The sequence below is a fragment of the Oryctolagus cuniculus genome, chromosome 7 (genome assembly GCF_051225735.1).
Source record: "Oryctolagus cuniculus isolate XC-2025 breed Fujian yellow rabbit chromosome 7, ASM5122573v1, whole genome shotgun sequence".
NCBI classification, from domain to species: domain Eukaryota; kingdom Metazoa; phylum Chordata; class Mammalia; order Lagomorpha; family Leporidae; genus Oryctolagus; species Oryctolagus cuniculus.
This window is the reverse complement of record NC_142873.1, coordinates 104,220,444-104,243,119: the sequence shown is the minus strand read 5'-3', so window position 1 is coordinate 104,243,119 and position 22,676 is coordinate 104,220,444. Positions and strand designations below refer to the sequence as shown.

The 22,676-nt window shown below is 40.9% G+C and overlaps 1 long non-coding RNA gene across 1 annotated transcript; it reads left to right on the top strand.

Moving 5' to 3' along the window:
* The first annotated feature begins 600 nt into the window (after positions 1-600).
* On the top strand, positions 601-17,465 carry LOC149125666 (uncharacterized). The gene is made up of 3 exons (XR_016236742.1): positions 601-715; positions 2,816-2,883; positions 17,046-17,465. It is a non-coding gene; the product is annotated as an uncharacterized LOC149125666 (long non-coding RNA).
* The last annotated feature ends 5,211 nt before the right edge of the window (positions 17,466-22,676 follow it).

The window sequence follows — 22,676 nt, the reverse complement described above, 5'->3', positions numbered from 1 at the left end:
GCATCCCCTTAGGTTAATTGGAATCTCTGGATATAGTGAACCAGCTGTGGGTGCCATCAGTTCCTGAAAGTCAGGCAAGGACATGCGCACCTCTGAGGGCCCAGGTGAATGTTACACAGCATTTCCAGTATCAGGAAATGATATTTCCTATCAGTGTCCAGGGGCCATGCTGGGTTGGTTCACTCCAGTATTCCCAGAGAACCTGTCCGTGTCCAAAGCCAGCATGGGTCATTTCAAAGAGTCTCCAGGGACTGACCTGCTCAGGAAGAGCTGCCTTGCTGCTTCCTAGGGTGGTAAGTGGATGGGAAGGGCTGAGTAGCTGCTTCTCAGTGCTACAGTGTGCCAAACTCCTGAGAACTAAGTGCTCAACTGCATTTTTAGGCCACAGGAGAATGGGAAGGACCAGCCAATTGCTTCCCAGGGGACTTGGTGGGCTGCGTGGGTGTTTACCAGGCTCAAGAGTAGGCAGGTGCGATCACTCCTCTCCTTGCCTGGGTCATCGTGAGCTCAGCTGCTCAGGGCCTGTTTGAACTATTGCTTCCAGGTAAGGGATTGGGCCACCCAGTTACTTATTAGGCAACATGAAAGCAGGTAGGACCACCTGTTTTCTGAAGCATGTGTTCCCCATCTTCTTCCCAGCCCGTGGGAAGGTAGGCAGTGTCTTCTAGTTGGTTCACAGGACCGTCTGTGGGGCAAATGCTTCATAGGTCCATGGGTAGGTGAGGTGTCAAGACAGCTCTGTGCAGCAGGGGCCTGAGTTGCGGAGGGCACAATGTCAGCAGGGATCTTTTTCTGGGGCAACAGTGTAGTAACCTAGCATCCTACACTGGGCTCAGCACCTACAGGGACCACAGTACTCTCCAGCAGTAAATGTCTTGGGGACTGTGGGACTGTGCTGTGAGTGGGGACTGCCAGTGACCTCCTATTTACCATTTCCCTATGAAGTGAAGTCTGTCTTGGTTCAGGGTTTAGATGAAAAGGTAGTAGTGTTTTGTTTTGTCTTTTCTTCTTACTATTTGTTGAACTCCTAGTGTAGAGAAAGTCTTATATAAGAGTATAAAGTAAACTGAAAGTAGACCATTGTAAAAATTGAGAAGGACTAGGAGAGGAAGGAGGAGAAAGGGTAGGACATGGGTAGGAGAGACAGTAGGGTGAGAAGTATCACCATGTTCCTAAATCTGTACATATGAAATATATGAAATTTTTATACCTTAAATAAAATTTAAAAAAAAAAAAAACAGAAACCAAATGGAGAAACATTAGACATTGCACACTTAGTTTCCTGCTTTATAAGGCCATCGTATCTCCTTGCTCTGCTGTCTAGTCCTGTGCTGCCTTTCCTGCCTCCCTCTCCAGGGTGTAGAGTCCTCTTCAACACTGTGCTGACTACAGTGGGTGAGCAGGCGTGGTAAAGGCAGGCCCTTGGTTGCCTGAGTAATGTTGTTCTCCAAAGGCTCAACTCATAGGTACTGGTCTGGGGCAAGGGACAATGGGTCTGCCTAGCCCTGGATTTTACCAAGCAGACCTGGTACCAGGCCTGATACTTGGCCAGGTACTAAGGCTTGGACTTCTCTCTCTCTCTTCCGGAAGCAGGAAAGGTCTCTTCCATGCTGTGCTGTTTAGAATTGGGGAGGGGTGTTGCTGGCAACTCTTTCCTTCCTATCTTCTTCAGTGAACATTTTATTCTTATTATATGACTGTCAGGCACTAAGTTATCTCACCTGGCTTCCTCAGTTCTTTGAAAAGTAGAGGGGGCATGAACAGGTATTCAAATTATTGTTTCTAATTTCATCACTTACCTAAACTCATCTCCTCCCCTATATACTCTTACATAGGTCTGCAAGAGAGAAAGAAAGGAATGTTCATTCCAGGTTATTGTTAACACAGAGTTGAAGGAAATCCAGGACTCACATAAAATTCAGAGGCTTACAGCATGGAAAGCAGGGGACAAAAATTTTCTGGATAGATATTACGAAGAAATATGCAACCATTAGGAATGGTAGATTAGTGCACACAATAGCATGGATGAATTTCAAAGGCCTAGAAATGAGTAAAAAGAACAAGCTATTTGAGCAAGATATGTGAATTTACAATGTAAGTGGAAAAGACAGCAATCTATATCTTTTTGTTAGATATAGATGGATATAGATTAGATATGGATTTTGATGTAGATTAGAACATATATTGAACATGTTAAAATGTTGTTATAATGGGAAAGGAATGAGAATGGGGGTAGGGGGTAAAAATAATAAAATGAGGCCGGTGCCGTGGCTCAATAGGCTAATCCTCCACCTGCAGCACTGGCACACCAGGTTCTAGTCCTAGTCGGGGCACTGGATTCTGTCCCGGTTGCTCCTTTTCCAGGCCAGCTCTCTGCTGTGGCCCGGGAGTGCAGTGGAGGATGGCCCAGGTGCTTGGGCCCTGCACCTGCATGGGAGACCAGGAGAAGCACCTGGCTCCTGGCTTCGAATCAGCGTGGTGTGCCGGCCACAGTGCACCAGCCGCAGCGGCCATTTGAGGGTGAACCAACGGCAAAGGAAGACCTTTCTCTCTGTCTCTCTCTCACTGTCCACTCTGCCTGTCACAAAAAAAAAAAAAAAAAAAATTAAAAAAAAAATGAAATGAATGAGCAAGTGAGTAAATTGGCAAGTGAGACCTAAAAGAGCAGCATTCAATGATGCTAATATGTTATGATTAACTTAATTGACACCATGGGTGTTCTTGCATCCAAGGGAAGCAGGTCTCTTGGAACTGTGTGTGTATCTGCAGTATCCTGGATCATCTATTTTGTGTAATATACAAATATGTTTTTCAGGTTTCCTGAAGCCTGAGGAACAACAATGACTAAGATTCAAAATTATGCCCCTGAGAACCTGGGAGATGGTAAATTTGAAATTCTATTGTATTTTATTCACTTACTAAGACAAAGGAAAGGTTACTTACAAAGTTAATCAAAAAATCAATTAAATAGATTCTCTGAGGTTTCCAGTTTACTGATATTTTATGGTATGTGACTTAAAGTTACAGAGCACACTCAACCATCACTGGCAGCTAGTTGTTAAAAGTGAGTCATGTAGTGACCCGGACCACAGAATATTGATTTGTTAGAAGGCAATGTACTGAAGTGGTTAAGAGAAGGTCTATGGATTCAACCTGGTATTGTCTGTATTCTGTTTTTCCCACTTACTGACCACATGAATAATGCATTTATATAGCCTCACTAAGCCTCAGTATATTTTTAGCAGGGGGATAACATCCTTACTTATGGAGTTATTATAAGATTTAAGTCAGATGTTTCACATAAAGCACATAGAATTCTGCCTAATACCCAATGCACACTCAATAAATGTTAGCTTCTTTTCTCTCAACAAGAAAATTGCTTTTGTCTATAATATGTATTCAGATTTTACTACTATTTCAGGCATTGTGTCAAGGGCTAAGAGAAAATAACACCATGAACTAGACTTTTTTTACTTTGATATTCCAGTAATGTGGTAGATAAGATGATTATCAACACTAATTTCTGCTATATGCTTTATTGAGAATTTGATATATATAAGATACTGGGAGTAACAAATAATTATATGTAGAGGAGTCAGAGGAATCACCTAACAATTAATTGTTAACAAAATGCTACATGACAAAGCTTATGGTAATGGCAAGTGATAGCAAACTAATAGATATAATTATTGTCTTTAATAAAGTTTCAGTTTAATGAGAGAAATATACATACAGTGGCACGAATTATATTATGGTGAATATTTTCAAAAAAGTATAAGTAAAATGCTACAGAAAGAAGTATAAAGTTTTGACAGAAGGCTCCAGAAATTATAGAACAGTTTTATTGCCTATGAACAATGAGCAGAAGTATACCACATAGAGAAAAGGAAAGAGAGATTTCAAAGTCTAACAAGGACCTGGCTGACCTGAAGCCTGAGTAGAAAGAGAACCATTTATACCTAACATATCCACTCACTGGTAAACATGACATGATCTCTATACTAGACTCAGATTAATCTAATCTTTAGCTTCTCTTCCCATTGTCAGTGATATTTATTGCAGTGAATTAGGCAGAGGTAAGCAGTTCTTACTAGTAATTGGCAATGAAGAAGGTTCCTGTATGAAAAACTCTATTTTATAACATCAACAAATGGGAAAGGCTAGAGGTTTTTAAAAAGGTAAGACTCAACTACATAGTTTTGTCTTTAAGGGGCATAACTTCTGAACTGGTAGATTAAACAAGTAGAAAGGACATAGAATATTCAGGGAAATAGTGGTTATATTTCAGGCAGGAAATAATAAAGGCCTGGGCATTTGCAGAGAGGAAAAGAGAAAAGTCCAGATTTCAAAAACCTTCCTAAGGATTATTTAAAAGTACAAACGACTGAAACTAAAGGGTTAGGAGAGCTTGAGGTTTCTTTTAGGTTTCTAGCTTTGGAAAGTAGATAATTTGTGTCAGTGTTTGAAGAGAATGGTTAACTGGAATAGGGGGTTTTGTTGGGAAAAAAATGAACTCAATTGGTAGATCGATAGCTCGAGTGAGATATCATGGCCAGAAATAAAGATGTAGGTTATTAATATATGGGTAATATTTGCAGCCATAAAAAGGAAACAATATATAGGGAGAAGAGTAAAGAACAAAGAGGGACAATTCTGAAAATAGAACAATTAATGCAAGAAAATAAATGAAGACAATGAGTAAAAGGGAGAAAGAGCTGTTACCGAAGTTGGAACCAAGAAGATCGGATGAACTAAAAGGAGAGAATTTTAAGAAGTAGGGGCTGACCAATTTGAAAGTTTCTAAAAGCAGAGAATGTAACCAATTTTGCTTTCAGAAACTGAACTAAATGGAAAAACAGCTTGAAGGAGAAAAGTCAGGTGGGAACTATTATAACACTCTGAAAGAAAGAGGAACTCAAACCAATCAATAGAAATGGGGAATTGAAGAGCAAGGAGATAGAGGGGAGGTAAATTCGTAGCGTGCTGATACTGATAGGGTATGAAGATTGGAGAGAGCAAGAATCAAGGCTGCTTTTGAGTTTTCACCTTGGTGAATGGGATTCTGTTAACTGAGATGGGGAATGAGAGAAAACTTTGGGAAGAGATGAGTTTTATTTTGATTCTGTTGAGTGATACATACCTTAAGACACTTGATCTCTGAATGAGTCTAGAAATCAAGAAGAGATTTTAAGCTGGAGTTATAATTGAGCATAGATGAGTACAGGTTCTAGGTAAATCATGACTGAGTCAACGATTGCTTGGGAAGAGCATGTGAGCAAGTGAGAGAACTGGGCTTGGGCTGGAAAACAGAGAGATCAGTGACAGAAGTGGAGTAAACAGGTAATCCTAAAAATTTTACTAAATACCTTTGTAGAAGGCACTTGGTAGTCACAGTGAAGCAGTAAGTTTACACGGATCATCTGGCTTAGAACATGTGATTCTAGCTGGCGCCGCAGCTCACTAGGCTAATCCTCTGCCTTGCGGCGCCGGCACACTGGATTCTAATCCTGGTCGGGGTGCTGGATTCTGTCCCGGTTGCCCCTCTTCCAGGCCAGCTCTCTGCTGTGGCCAGGGAGTGCAGTGGAGGATGGCCCAAGTGCTTGGGCCCTGCACACCATCTGCCTGTCAAAAAAAAAGAAAACAAAAAAAGAACATGTGATTCTGATAAGTAACCTATAAGCTGAGGTTTGAGGAGAAGGAATGTGGATTTAAGAATTTCATAATGTCCCAGAGTTGGGCACTGATAGTTAGATGCTGTTCTTTGGGACATTTATGTACCTTGTTGAACTGCACTGTAAATATTATAATAAGATCTAGCTATCATTCAGGCAGAAGTACACAGTAATGCTTACTCCCTCTGCCTCACACTCTCTCATCCTTGTTCTTCCTTTCTCTGCTGTTGTGTGTTCAGTCATTTGCAGTGAATACTGCTTTGGCTTTATAAAATCTCCGCTGAAACACACTTTGTTCTGTTAAGGAGCACTAAATTGGCATGACGGTTGAGGTATAACTATAATGTGAAATAATTGCCTTGATACACAAGTAAGTAGCCGTCATTTGAGAATATCTACACATAAGGGAATCCTGAAAGAAAAAGATATTGAGATTGAGATAGAGAAATAGGAGATATATGATAGAATAATTTTAACATAGGTTAAATAATTTATTTCAAACTAACTACAAATATATACTATTGTTATAGAATCAAGGAAGGAGCTGTTAAGAGTTTTGGAGGCTATTGAATCTGATATTTCCATTTTATGTTTTATGCTGCAGACCCTTCCTCCAATGAATGAACTGTTGCACAAAACGTTAATAGAATTTCTCAGGCTGATGCAGTGGCGGGAACCCATGAGCCTTTCTCAGCCACCCGCAACCCCATACTTCAGGTGGCCATTGATGTGTTGCAGTGAAATTCTAGGGCTCTGAAGAACACCAGTTTATGTTTTTTGTCCAAATACCTCATTTAATAAGGGGAAACTGAGTCACATAGGGTAAATTCCTTATCATAGTCCCTGATGGTTGAATGCCAAAACTCTTGAATTTTCCAGGGCTTTGTTTAAATGGGCCTTGTGAAGGCTAGAATTTGAGCAAATCACCACCTTCCCACTCTAATTTTGCATTAGTATTTCAAAAAAATAGGAAAAGAATAGAATGTAACTCCAGCCTCTCCAGGCAGAGTCCCTGGAGGTTGACAGCCATAGAAGAAAATACATAAAGCTTTTCTTTGGAAGGATGGACTAACTGCCTGCCAAGTTTGAATAAATAGGAGTGAGTGGTAACTGTCCAGAGGGAGGGGCTGAGTGAGTGGATTCCTTGCGGGCATCCAAGAAGCAGAATTCTCCCAGGTGGAGATGCAGACAGAATCCCTCTGGGATGCAAATTCACGTGGGGAAGCCAGGATTTGACAAGCACACATTCATCCTGGGTGCTCAGATGAAGAGGCCACCGCAGTGCTTTCTGAAAACAGTGTGGGACATGAGAGGGCTGATTCCACGTGGCCAGGAGCACATCAGAAGAGAAGTCAGGGAGTTTGTGTTTTTATTAAGAGTGTAATCTCATGAATTCATTTTTCTGGATTAAATTCTCAGATTTCACCCCAGTGAAATAACCAATTGTGTGGACCCACTGTGTCCAAAAGGTTGAGTGGTGACTATTAAATGATGAAAATAAGTTATTTACCTCAAGGACAAAGCAGTAAGAGAAACAGACTTTTATGACACTTAACCAAAGTTGGGGCTTTACTCATCTTCTGTCCTCGTAGTCTAGTGTGGTGCTTAGCCTGTGTGTTTCCTTATTGAATGTATTTATAGTTCTGAAGAAGACAGGCATACAGGTTAAATTGATTAGGTTTGTGAGCTGGAAGACCACGCCTTCACCATGCCCCTGTGTGACCTCACGCCCTACCTAGCCACACCTGAGCACCCACCGGCCAATCAGATTAATTAACCACTCCCCTTTGAGTGTGGATTAAAAGCCTGGGACAGGGTGTGTCCGGCCCTTTTCCTTTTTCTCTTCACCCTGGCCTCTTGCTGGTAGGGGGCTGGCTGCAGCCCTGCATCTCAAGGGCAAGTGGCCTTCAGGCCAACCTGCCCCATGCTTCCTGGCCTAGATGCTCTTCCACGTGGCTGCTTCCTGGTACTTGCTATGAACCCAGATTTACCCCTCTCTTATATAAAGCTCTCACTCTCCTATGCATCTTTCGCACTAAATAAAAGCTTAAAATGTACCATGCTTCCTCATTCATGTATGCTGGCATTTAGAATTCTTCTCTAAATATTAGGCAAGAACCCTCTCAGGCTTATTAATATTGGGGATTTATTAATAAGTATATGGTGATGTCATATGGCACCCCAAATTTCGATAACATTTGTGGCTTCCCACAAATTTTTTTGACAGGCAAAGTGGACAGTGAGAGAGAGGGAGACAGAGGGAAAGGTCTTCCTTTTGCCATTGGTTCACCCTCCAATGGCCGCCGTGGCTGGTGTGCTGCGGCCGGCGCACCACGCTGATCCAATGGCAGGAGCCAGGTACTTCTCCTGGTCTCCCATGCGGGTGCAGGGCCCAAGTACTTGGGCCATCTTCTGGCCACAGTAGAGAGCTGGCCTGGAAGAGGGGCAACCGGGACAGAATCCGGCGCCCCAACCGGGACTAGAACACGGTGTTCTGGTGCCGCAAGGCGGAGGATTAGCCTATTGAGCTGTGGCACCGGCCCCCAATGTATTTTTAAAGGGTCAAATTCCAATATCAGTTCTACATCTGAAAAATTCTTGAAGCTATTGCAAAATACTTAATAAGTACATCAATAGGATAGGTAATTGTGAGCAGAACAGAAGGAATGACTAGTGTTGGTCTGCAAAGGAAAAGTGCAGCGGTCGGCATTGTGGTGTAGCAGGTAAAGTCACCACCTGAAATACTGGCATTCTTTATTGGCACCAGTTTGAGTCCTGGCTGCTCTACTTACCATCCAGCTCCCTGCTAATGTGCCTGGGAAAACAGCAGAAAATGATCCAAGTTCTTGGGCTGCTGCCATCCATGTGGGAGACCTGAATGGAGTTCCAGGCTCCTGCTTTGCCCTGGCCCAGCGCTGGCTTTTGTGGCTATCTAGGGAGTGGACCAATGCATGGAAGATCTCTCTCTCTCTCCCTCTCCTTCTATAGCTCTGCATTTCAACTAAATAAAATAAATCTTTAAAAAGACAAGAAAAGGATAATACATTGATTCAAGTAGTTGGTCTACAGCTTACTGCCTATGTGAACATTTAAAAGCTAATTAATATTTCCATGCTTTAGTCTTATTTATAAAAATAGTGATGATAATAATAATGTCCACTTCATGAATGATGGTGAGGATTAAATGGCTTAATAGGTGTATAGTTAATAAGTGGTTAGCAAAGTTTAGATATTATTTTGCCTTGTATTCTGAAAATTTCCTTCCCTATTATCTTCCCATTAGTTAATATGAATTTGAAATCAGCATGATAGCTTGATGCCAGTAATTAAGCTTGAGAGACTCTTTGGTTCTATATGTATTCATTTTTATATAATGTTCATTATTATATTATATTATTATAATTCATATTATAATTTCTCTGACTGTAGTAAAGACTTTTATTCATATATTTTAAAGATTTATTTATTTTATTTGAAAATAAGAGTTACACAGAAAGAGAAGGAGAGGCACAGATTGAGAGAGAGAGGTCTTCCATCTGCTGGTTCACTCCCCAATTAGCCACAGTGGCCGGATTTACACCAATCCGAAGCCAGGAGCCAGGAGCTTCCTCTGGGTCTCCCACTCAGGTGCAGGAGCCCAAGCACTTGGGCCATCTTCTATTAGGTAGGAAGTCAGAAATGTAGCCTATGTGTGTGTGAGAAAGGCCTGAAGACCAGCACCCACTGTGGAAGTTCCAGAAGCTCAGAATTTTGCACTTCAAAGTCCTGCTTAGAACTTGATAACCTTCCAGGTGGTCCCATCCCTTAGCCCTGCCCCCAGGAAAGCTCCCAGGAGAATTCTCTCCCCAGGACCAAATGAGTTACCTGGTAACGTGGGGCAATAAAACCTTCACAGAAGCCCTAAGTGAAGCCCCTCTACTCTACCCAGTGCCAGCAATCTGAGGAGGAATTTGCTAGTTTTCACCCAACAAAACTTTCTGCTGAGACTCCCCATCCTTTGTCCTGGAGGAGAGGAAGAGATGGGTAAACAGACTCCCTTAAAAACCTAGTGAGTTAAAACAGACCACACACTCAGCCCTCTGCCTCTCGGAGGAGTCACCCCCCTGGCCTGCCCAGGTGTATTCTCTCCACTGAACTATGTAACCTCACTCTTCCCCAATCCGAGCGACTGGGCACTATCTGTCTCTTCCGTCCTGATGGATGCCCTACCCCCAATAAAAGCTTTCTCACTTCACTCTCTGTCTCCTGCCTGAATTCTTTCTTGCATGAATTACCCACGGCTTCCACAGCCTTTTCTCTGGTGACACTTCCGCTGCTTTTCCAGGCCATAGCAGAGAGCTGAATCAGAAGTGGAGCAGCCAGTACTCGAACTTGCACCCAGAGGGGCTGCTGGCACTGCAGGCAGTGACTTTACCATCTAGGCCACAGCACCAGCCCCTTTTATTCATATTTAATTTTGGCTTTTTTCTACAGGCAGAAATTCAGATTCCTATAGCCTTTTGTTGTAGTGAGATGAGTGAGATGAGTGAGACTCATCTGGTGAGATGAGTCTGGGTTCATGTCGTTCATGTCGTGGTGTTGATGACATACGCATTGCTGAGAATAGAAGTGAAGTTTTATTTAAGTAAGAAAGAGAAATGCTCCAGAGAGACTGGTAGAAAGAGACCAAGCCACAGGGGCTTGCCATCTAAGGATATTTTTAAGTCTTTACCACCTTATCTCCAAGGAATAAAGGTAGTGGTTATGTATCTGTTACTGTGAAGGCCTCCAGCAGTCTTAACTCAGCCCTTTCTAGCTTGTTTTAATTGAAACCTAGATCTTGTCATTGTTGATAAGTATTACAAGGCATTTCCATCCTGTTCTGTTTAGTGTGTACATGCTGGGAAGGTGCTGCAGTTTGTGTATGCCGGCAAAGAGCTTTGGGATGGCGTTAGTCTGGATTGCTTATAGCCTCTCACTTAAAAAAAAAAAATCAATGTTTTTGGTTCTGATTATCATGAAGAGTAAACATGTTTGATTCACAGTAAAAGCTGCTACACATCACACACATATTCATATACACACACAGCAAGGAGAATAAATACACACGTTCACAGGCCGTCGGGGATTAGAATTTCATATATATTCCTTTACATTGTGAACTATCAGACATCTGATAATCTGATTTTAAAAACTTGATTGAAAACTATAAGCATAGTGGTCAGCATTACTGACTGTGAGTTCCACTGACTTGAATGACCAGTTGTCACCAGTTCCCTGCTGGGAGGGGTCGAAGATTAGATGTGTGTCTTTTGGGACAGAGTGAGGAAGAGTGCTCAGGGGAGTCTCAGCATCCATATACATATAACTTCCTCCCTTCACTATGATACATATCTCAGTTCTTTCTGCTGAGCCACATTACCAAGACTGCTTTTACATTTCCTGAGAATAAAACTTCAGTTTCCTTCCAGAAGAATGGAGGGGTCACTTGGATTCAGGGGGTGCTGCAAGTGATCATTTCTCTAGTTGACTATAAATAGGATTCAACCAATCTTGCTAATTTTAAATGTCTTGATCATTCCTATAAATTTATACATTATAAATAAAAATTTTAATTTTGATTCAATTTGGCTCTATCTCCACCATGGATGTGATGGTTTTACATGTTAGTACATTCCACCAGTGCTCCAAATTTTAGCCCTGTTCATCCCCACTTCTAAATTGCTGATGTTGCCAGTTTCTGAGCCTCTGGGGAACTCTGCAACCACAGATTGATTCGGTTCTCATCTTTCTCCCTCAACAACCTGTGGCTCTCTCTCATCCCTCTTCTTGTTAAGATTTAATTTTGTTGTTGATATCCTCTGTTTTTTTCTGTCAGTTCAATGGCATGATGAAAGTGGACAAAAATATTTATATATATATTCAATCCACCATCTTTACTTGAAAATCCATCTGAATTTTACTAGTTATTTGTTGATGAACAAGAGCATCCAATGAGCCCTTAAGAAATGATAAGATACCTTCTTTGGATTGGATATGTGAAGTACATTTCAGCATTCCTGATATTGCAGGAGCTTGTCTGTCTTATTGTGAATAACAATGGCATAGCATGACAGCACAATGAGAGTGAGCAAAAGGGAAAGTAGATTTTATTAAGGAACAAAGACTCTGCTAGCCAGGTGGACCTCAAGGGAGGGTTTTAGTAAGGTTATGAGTAAGGGAGCTCTTATAGGGAGTGATTATCAACTGGTCAATTTCCACATAATTTCCATATATCAGGGGTACTTTTTTCCCCATACATTTCAGGAGGTGGGGCATGGTCTCTAATCAGTTGAGAAATGTTATCTTACTGATTGAAGGAAAAATGACATAAGCCTCAGCCATTCTAGGTCTTTGCCTGAAGTTAGATAAAATCAAATTATATCCCCTACCCTTGCCTTCTTTCAAGAGACCTACTCATGTCCTATATTGTTCCGCTGCCCACCCCCTGCATTCTTTTGCAGGATTGAAAGCCCTCTGCCATTTATTTGGTCTGTAAGCACACTGGCAGATGGTCACCCACCTCTGTGCATTTATTTTTCTTGAATAAATTTATTCTGGATGTCTCCTCTCCATTCTGTGCCCCTTTTCCTTACACGGATCACTTGAGAAATGTTACAGTTGGGAAATGCTGCTGACCAGTTAAGAAAAGTATGTGGTTTGGTTTGATGCCAGAGCTTAATTCCTTACAGTTTTTGTAGGGGACCCATTATATTCCCTGTCTCTCTGCCTGTCTTTCCTTAAGCTGACTCTTCACATGACAAACAGTCAAAGCAGAGTTGATATTCCAAATATTTAAAACATTACACCATGAGCACTAACCAACAAATTCACCATAATTTTTTTTTAGTTTCACGACTATCAAGGTCTCAGTACAGAAGAATTATTTCATGTTTCTGATTTCTGCCCCTTTATTCATGACCCGATGGCAGAAATCAGTCAATACTCATTAATCTTGCAGATTTAGGCTGCAGCTTCTTGCTAAAATGTCTTGATCATTCCTATAAATTTATACATTATAAATAAAAATTTTAATTTTGATTCAATTTGGCTCTATCTCCACCATGGATGTGATGGTTTTACATGTTAGTCTCCTACCCTGGCACCAGGTTAGGATGGGATGGCTCATATACCAAAAACAGCAAAGAAAAGATTTGGGATCATTGAGCTGTCTTCTTAATAAGAAGCATCTTGAGCGTGAGCATCGCCATCAGCTGGGGCAAATGGAGATCACTCTTTTCTGAAAAAGGAGTCAAGAAGTGTGTGACTTTGAGGATGAAGAGGATATATAGGAATCTGCTGAATCCAAAGAGAACAAGCTCTGAAAAGGCATTAACAAAAGACAGGAGAAAGGAAAACATGTTAGACACTGCAATCTTCTACACAACAGCGCTGGGCTTTTCCTCACTATCATTTTTATGGGAAGAGCAGAACACCACATCCCCTTAAGAGGTACTTTCTTTCTAGTCCCTTTATATTTTTCTTTTTCTTTACCACATCCACAATTGTACAAGTGCTTTATTCATTGCCAGTTAATTGTTGCTCAGCGTAGATCAATACAAGTTCCAGCACTGACAATTTCTCAAAGCATATGCTCCCTTAAAGCTACCTTGTGAACAATTTCATATATTCCTCCTTTAAGGTTACCTCAAACTTAACTACTCTTTCAGGGCAGTAATTGATTTTTCCACAGCAAATTGACCCTCTCAAACCTTGGGCAAGGATTGGAGCTGGGTGGAATAAAGTGGGAGCCCTTATGATAAATGCTCGTAGGTGAGGGACAAGAGTAGGAGGTGCTGACCTTCACTGAAGAATGCTGACTAATACATCCTCCCCAATAGCAGGTCAGCATGGAAACTCAGTAGTCAAAGGGATAACCAAAATATCTGAATTAATTCTTTTGCTAAAAATTCCAGACTTAAATTCACATTTAATAGAACATTTTCTCTATCTTCAAGATAGAGAATACAAATTAATATGCTGCTCATCATTTTAAAGAAGAGATTTTTTTTCATATTATAAGGGTCCATACAAGTTATAACATATAGAAAGGCAAAAAGAAGCAGGCAATATCAACCCATGTATTTTAATTAATTAATAAGAGAGTAAGAGAGAGAGAGAGTTAGAGAGAGAGAAGAAGAGAGAGAGAGAGAGAAAGAGAGAGAGAGAGAGAGCACATATTCACCCTCTGGTTCACTCCCCAAATGCCTGCAAGGGCTGGGGGCTGAAGACAGGAGTTGGGGACCCATTTCAGGTTCCTAAGTGGGTGGCAGGGACCCAATTATTTGAGCCCTTACCACTGCCTCCTGGGTTCTGCATTAGCATGACCTTGGAGTCTGGAGCTGGAGGTGAACATTGAACTCTTGTACTCTGAGGTGAAATGCAGATTTCCTAATCAGTGATTTAACATTATGCCAAAAGACCCCCTCCCCAACTCATGCCATATTCTTAACACAGAGAAGTAATCTTTGTTTATATATTTTTAAATTATTTCCCCCAGGTTTAAATTTGTAAATATCTAAAAAAGTATAGTTTTAGTTCTATCCTTTCTCAAATGTAATTCCTTAATCCCACTTTATCATAAGATACAAGCACATTTTCATGCTATTGTAAATTCATTACTCATTACAATATTATATTTAATCACAGCTCAATATTCTATTGAGTAGACTTATTTAATTTTCTTTTGCCATGGGATTTTTAAGTTATTTCCAAGTATTTTCAATTTAGAGTCAAATAAAGGCAGCACTTCAAACAGTATAGAGTGTGGGGAGCAACTCGGACTAGACTAAGTTACTGGAATTAAGACTTATTCTATGCATCTGCTCTCCCACAATAAGGCGCTGGGAGAGGAGTAAACAACTTTTACACAGCTGCCTCCAGTTCGACCAGTAACCTGCAGGAGCTGATCCTGCTCCTGATTGGAGGAGAGCAGCGTACTTGGCGTGTGGGTAGCAGAGCTGGGATTGGTGGAAAAGGACTATAAAGGAGGAGAGAGACAACATGCACCAGGAACATCTATCTGAAGGAACACCTGAGCAGCCCCCGAGAGAGCCGGCCAGCGGTGTGCCGCTCCCCCGCGGAAGTAGGGAAAGTGGCAGGGGGGCCTGCCCCTCCACAGAGGTGGAAGGGACGGCAGCCAACCTGGGAAGAACCAGCAGCAAACCCGGGGAGGGCTGAGTAGACAAAAGAACAGCACAGGGTCCTGTGTCATTCCTCCGCGAATGGGGGAGCGACAATAGAGTAAAAAAAAAAAAAAAAAAAAAACTATACCCAGCGCCACCACCCCTAAAATGGTACCAATAGTTGGATCTCATTTTTTAAACTTATTCCTAAATAAATTGAATATTGAGTGATAATTTAATATTCATATTTAAAATGTCATCATAGGGATGAATGTTTGGTACAGATGTGGGTCACTGCATCTCTTACTGGAGTGCCTGGATTCAAGTCCCATTTCATTTCTGATTATAGCTTCCACCCTATGTGCACCCTGGGAGGAATTGGTGATGACCCAATAACCTGCCTTCCATGAGGAAGATACAGATTGGATTTCTGGTTCCTGGCATTTGGCTTGGCATTTGGGTAGTCAACCAGAAGATGTAAAGTTTCTCTTTCACTGTCTCTATCTCTCTCCCTGTATGTCTTTCAAATAAAAAAGGAAAGTAAGTGAATACAAATTAAAATATCATAAAAGGACTAGAAGAATATAAGGGTGGATATTTATATAGTCTTGAAATACAAATATATTTCTAAGCAAGGAAACAAAGCAGAAACCACAAGGGAAAACATGGATATATTTAACTGCATAGAATTTGGAAAACTGTTTTGTAGCCCAAACATTATGTGGATAAGTATATAAATACATATGAGTACATGCATATATGCCATGTTAAAGGAAAAGTGACCAAAAATATCTAAAAATTTCTTTGAAATCAGTAATAAAAAGACAAAATATATAAACATTGTCTACCTGAGGACCACTGGGTAGATTCCAGTGGGACTAAGGAATGTAGAAACTAATTGTTAAAGTCCTGATATTTCAGGGTGAAGAGAGGTCATTATTTCGATCTCCTAGGTTGGGAGTGGGTTTTTTATGGGCTGCTGCTTGTGATGCCCCCGGAAGCTAAGGTGAATCCTTCTGGCTCATCTAGAAATAGTGAGCATGTCTCTAGGGTAATACCCAAAACTGTGACAACTGCAGGATGCAGAGTATCTGTCCTTTGCCCCACAAGGTACCCTGACTCTGACTCTGATCAATTCTGGTAGCAGCAGAACAGAGGCCTGCTGAGTGACTTCTCACAGCCCAGTCCTGCATGCTACTGGGGTCTGGGAGGGAAGGGCAGAAATCTGAGTTCCTTTCTCTAAGTCTGATACTTGCTCGATCCCAGTCAGCTCCTCAGGCTGTAGTAAAAGTCAGCTGGTGTCTGTGGAATTCCCTCTTGGCTAAAGTTGCAGGTGACAATAAGGCATGTGGCAATTTCTTCCTACCTTGAGTTTGTAAGATGGCGAGTGACTTCAACACCTATTCTCATCAAGGGACAGATCATCCAGACAGAAAATCTATAAAGATACATCGTGGGGCCAACACAGTGGCCTGGTGGGTAAAGCTGCCTCCTGCAGTGCCAGCATCCCAAATGAGCACCAGTTAGAGACCTGGCTGCTCCACTTCCAATCTAGCTCTCTGCTATGGCCTAGGAAAGCAGTAGAAGATGGCCCAAGTCCTTGGGCCTCTTATACCCACATGGGAGACCTGGAAGAAGCTCCTGGTTCCTGGCCATTTTGGCCAACTGGGAGTGAGCCAGAGGATGGCCATTGATGAGAATAGGTGTTGAAGTCACCCACTTATTACTGTATTTGAGTCTATTTCTCCCTGTAGTTCTAATAGTATTTGCTGTATATATCTGGATGGTCTTGTGTTGGGTGTCTGCTGTCTTACAAACTCAAGGTAGGAAGAAATTGCCACATGCCTCACCACCTGCATCTCTCTGTCTCTCCTTCTCTTCTCTTTCTAACTCTGACTTTCACATAAGTAAATAAATCTTTAAAAAAATAAAAGATACACCATAGTTTAATATACTATTCAGCAAATGGACCTCACAGATATTTAGAGGACCTTTTACCTAACAGTTAAGGATAAAAATTTTTTCATCAGCACATGGAACATTTTCTTTTTTTAAAAAAAAGATGTATTTTATTTATTTGAAGGCATAGTTACAGAGAGACAGAGGCACAGAGAGAGAGAGAGAGATCATCTCTCTTCTGATTCATTCCCCAGATAGCGACAATGGTCAGGTCTAGGCCAGGCTGAAGGCAGGATCCAACAACTTCATTGTGTCTCCTGCATTTCTACAGGGGCCCATGGACTTTGGCCATAGCCTACTGCCTTTCCCAGGCACATTAGAAGAGAGCTGGATTGGAAATGGAACATCTGGGACTTGAATCAGTGCCAATATGGGATAGCAGTACTGCAGACTCTGGCTTTCCTGCTACACCATATCACCGACTCTCTCCAAAACATTTAAACATTTCAAAAGGAACCCTAATAATTTTCAAAGTATTCCAAAATATTGAAGGATGGAAATCTGCCAAAGTCTTTATATGAAGCCAGCATCACTTTGATACCTATACCAGACAGGACATGAGAAGAAAATTAGACCTATACATTTAGTGAACATTGATGAGAAGATTCTCAACAGAATACCAGCAAACCAAATCCAAAATCACATCAAAAAGGTTTTACATCATGGTCAAGTGGGATTTATCCCCTAGATGCAAGAGTGATTCAACATTTGCAAATCAAGAAACACAAATCACATCAACAGAAAGAAGAAAAAAAAACTCAATAGATTAAAAGAAAGCATGTGATAAGATTTGACACTCTTTAATGATACAACATCCTATAGAAGGAACATACCTTAAAATTATAAAGATTATGTATCCCAAATCATCAGCCAATATCATACTGAATGTAGAAAAGCAGAAAGCATTTCCTCTCAAATTTGGAACAAACAAGGGAGTCTGCTTTGACTACTCCTATACATAATATTGGAAATTTTAGAAAGAGCAATTAAGGAGGAGAAAGGAATAAAATACATCAAAATTGGAAAATAAGAAATCAAAATATCCATATTGCAGATGACATGATGATGTATATGGGAAAACCTAAACATTCCACTGAAAAGTTGCAAGAACTAACCCAATCAGTAAAGTTGAAGGTTGCAAAATAAACATACAAAAAAGAATCTTTTTATATTTTAATGATGAACTCTGTCACTCGCTCCACAGGCTCGCAGAGGAGCGGCAACGGATTTGCTGTTGTTTCTTTCCCTGGTCCTTCCCAGATTAGCTGCCGCCCCCCTGCCCCGCCTCCGCGGAGGGGCAGCACCCCTGCCGCTTCCCCTGCTTCCGCGGAGGAGCGGCACACCACCGGCCGGCTTTCTCAGGGGTTCCTCAGATGTTCCGCCTGCATGTTGTCTCTCTCCTCCTTTATAGTCCTCTTCTACCAATCCCAACTCTGCTGGCGTTCTCTCCCCACACGCTGAGCACACTGCTCTCCTCCAATCAGGGGCAGGATCAGCTCCTGCAGCTTGTTAGTCAAATTGGTGAGGCAGCTGTGTGGAAGTTGTTTACTCCCTCTCAGCGCCATATGGTGGGAGATCAGATGCATAGAGTTAGTTTTAATAATCTCAGTGGTCTAGTCCAGTCTCGGTAGTTTCAGTACTTATTTGTCCGTAGTCTCAGTACTTATTTGTCTCCCGGGCGCCCTGCCATGTTGCGGGAGACGGGCCCTGCTCCCCACAAACTCACTGAAAGAGAAATCAAGAAAGGCATTCCATTCACAATAACCACAAAAATCAAATATTTAGGAATAAATTTTTTTTTTGACAGGCAGAGTGGACAGTGAGAGAGAGAGACAGAAAGGTTTTCCTTTGCCATTGGTTCACCCTCCAATGGCCGCTGCAGCCGGCGCGCTGCGGCCGGCACACCGCGCTGATCCGAAGGCAGGAGCCAGGTACTTCTCCTGGTCTGCCATGGGGTGCAGGGCCCAAGGATTTGGGCCATCCTCCACTGCACTCCCTGGCCACAGCAGAGAGCTGGCCTGGAAGAAGGGCAACCGGGACAGAATCCAGTGCCCCGACCGGGACTAGAACCCGGTGTGCCAGCACCGCAAGGCGGAGGATTAGCCTGGTGAGCCGCGGTGCCGGCTAGGAATAAATTTAACCATAGAAGTGAAAGATCTCTACTGTGAAAATTATCAAACATTGATGAAAGAAATCATCAAAGACACAAAAAAATGGAAAGATAGTCCTTGCTCATGGATTGCAAAAGTCAATATCATTAACATGTCTATACTCTCTAAAGCAATCTGCAGATATAATGCAGTCCCCATCAAAATACCAATGAGTCTTTACAGAATTAGAAAAAAATATCCTAAAATTAATATAGAATCAGAAAAGACCTAGAATATGCAAGGAAATCCTGAGCAAAAAAAAAAAAAAATCAACCTAGAGGTATCAGAATACCTGAATTCGAAGCATGCTACAAAGCTATAGTAATTAAAACAGCATGGTACTAACAGAAAAACCAACACATAGATCAATAGACTAGAGAGCCCAGAATTTAATCCACACACATTTTTGTCAAAAGTGTTTTTGACAAGCCAATTTTTGACAAAAGTGTTTAGACCATTCATTGTGTGAGATAATTTCATCAATAAATGATGCTGGCAAAACTGGTTGTATATATGTAGAAGAATGAAATTAGATCAATTTCTTTTACCCTACACAGCAATCGCTCAGGATGGATCAAAGGCCTAACTGTGAGACTTGAAACTATGGTAAGCTAAGAAGTATAATTATGCTATTAAAACTATATCTATGAAATGCATGAAATTTTTTCCCTTTTATATAAATAAAAAGAGTTTTAAAAAAAGCCTGAGATTATGAAGTTGCTGGAAGAAAGTGTAGGGGAAACAGTCCAAAACATTGGTATAGGGGACAACTTCTGGACAAGAACACTCCTGCCCCACACCGCACCCCACTCCACCAACAAAACACAAGAGACAAAAGCAAAAAGAAAGAGAAAGGTGAAGGAAGGAAGGAAGGAAGGAGGGAGGGAGGGAGGGAGGAAAGGAAGGAAGGAAGGAAAGAAGGAAAGAAGGAAGGAAAAAGGGAGCAGGGGGAGGCAGAAGGGAGGGAGGAAATGAATTTCATTATAATCTTAGATTGTATCTATAAACTATATTGAATTTGTTAAAAACTAAATAAAAATAAAAAGAAACATAAGAAATACAAGTTTAAATATGGTATAATTTTTATAAATTCTTTATTAAAATATCATAAATTGATCATAATCAAATGGGAATAAATAAGATATTATTTATGCTTTTCTATTTTGTTCATATATTGATTTTTCCGATCACTTGAGAAACATCTGGAAGCCCAGTCAAGAAAATGATAACAATGATTATCTCTTGGGAATTAGATATTGATTTATAGTATTTTACATGCAATTTCTCAATCTGTATTTTACATTTTTTTCTATTAGAATCATGTACTACTTAGTCTGTTCTGTTTTTCTTAGGGTAAGTGATTCAAATTGAGGTCAGTGCAAAGGATGTAAACATCTTTAAAAGTCTTTAAATATATTTCAGATCATAGACATTAACAGTGTCCATTTTTGCATATTCTTATCAACATTTGCTAATGATCACTAGTAAGAGTACAGTTTCATATGTTAAAATATATTTTTAAAGATTTATTCATTTGAGAGGCATAGTTACAGAGAGAGAGAGAGAGAGAGAGAGAGGTCTTCCATCTGCTGGTTCACTTTCCAAATGGCTGCAATGGTAAGAGCTGGGCCGATCTGAAATCAGGAGCCAAAAGCTTCTTCCAGGTCACGCATGTGGGTGCAGAGGCCCAAGCACTCTGGCTATCTTCCACTGCTTTCCCAGGCCATTAACAGGGAGCTGGATTGGAAGTGTAGCAGACCAGACTCAAACCATCACCCATATGGGATGTGGGCCCCACAGGCAGTTGCTTAAGCTAGTATTCCAAAGCACCAGCCCCTAGATTTTAAAATATTTTTAAGCCTGTTGAATATTCACTGTCAAAAATTGTTTCTTTGAGGGAATATTTTTAAAACCATAACAACTGAGCTTATATTTCTGGAAGTTGGCTTTCATATCATCATAAAAGTGAATTTCTTTTTTACAGACCGCATAAGTACTGTAGAATTACTATCATTGTTGCTTTTGTAGCAAAGAGGACACAGTGATAGGCAAATGCACCATTATTGATTGTCATATTGCCTGGTTTTAGCAGTTTAGCTGTGCCCTTGAAAGGATCTCATGCCTAGTCTGTCTTCATTTCAAAGAATAAGTTAGTATCAAGCCAAAGGATATTTTATTGAATCCTATCTCCAGAAGGTGGTTGTTTTACTGTATTGAGTAAAGGATTTTAAAATTCTGAACCTTGGTAGCAATTGTCTGTGTTACTTCATTCTCTCCTCTTTGAGTCACTATTATAGTGCTATGGGAGCATATAGCCTCTATCTTGAGAAGGACTCCAAGGAGTTGCCTCTAGCAATGGGGCAAATGTTTTCTATCTCTCCCCACACCTCTACCTTCTCTAATTCTGTTTATCCTTTACTCTCCCTTGATTTTCCTGTACTGATCTTTGCTCACAATCACTGTTGGAATATCTAGAAGGTGAAGTTTAAAAATGGGCTTCCGTAATAAGGAGCTAGGGAAGCCACTTTTGTTTATCTGGTTCTAAGCCCTAGGTCTGATCACTCAGGTAAAAATATTCCTTTCTAAAACCTACATTGGCTCACAAAGGGACTACTTTTGGATCACAAGCAAAAACCATAAAGTCCTGTAGAAAATATTCATCTAATCTTATCCTCTGGGCAGTAAAGTTCATAGGATCTTGGAAATACTAGGTTATGCTATGGTGGCAGAGAATACTAGCTACTCATAAAAAAAAACAAGTCTTTATCTTTCTTCTCACAAGACAGACTATAATTCCCAACTTTCCATATGGTGATCTGAGGTTGAATGACTTAATTACAATCTATACAATGTGCGAAGAAATGATTAGCACCACTCCCAACCCACTCCATATAAATCTACCACATGTGCTTTTCCATGAATTTTTTTTGCAACTGTCTAGAATAAACATCTCTTCCACAGAGGTTTTGAGATCCTTGAGTTGGTCATGCTATAGTCTCCAAGTTGGATGCAGTGTTCATCAGTGTAGGAATACTGTTGTATGATACAGAATTTAATACTTGGGCAAGGACTCTAAGTGATATTGCAAAAGTAGCACTAGTATAATGTTTGAAATTATGGAGTAGAAAATGACCCACATTAAATGAAAGAGAAAGGCTAAATGGTAGAAAAGGGGATTAACTGAAAAGTGATCCCTGTTAAATGTAAGAATGGGAATAAGAGAAGGAGGAGATGTACAGTTTGGGACATGCTCAATCGGACTTGCCCCAAATGGTGGAGTTAGAATCATGCCAGGGGATTCCAATACAATCCCATCAAGGTGGCATGTACCAATGCCATCTCACTAGTCCAAGTGATCAATTTCACTTCACAATTGATCACACTGATAGGTCTAAGAGTCAACAAGATCACACAAATAAGTCTAGTGTCTGCTAATACTAGCTGATAGAATCAAAAAGGGAGAGAATGACCCATCATGGGAAGCAGGATACACAGTAGACTCATAGAATGGCAGATGTCCTAAATAGCACTCTGGCCACAGAATCAGCCCTTAAGGCATTCGGATCTGGCTGAAGAGCCCATGAGAGTATTTTAGGCATGGAAAGCCAAGACACCCTGAAAAAAAAAAAAAAAAAAAAAAGAAGACCTAAATAAAAGATTTCTGCGAGTGAGATCCCAGTAGAAAGAACAGGGCCATCAAAGAAGGAGGTACCTTTCTCTGAAGGGAGGAGAGAACTTCCACTTTGACTATG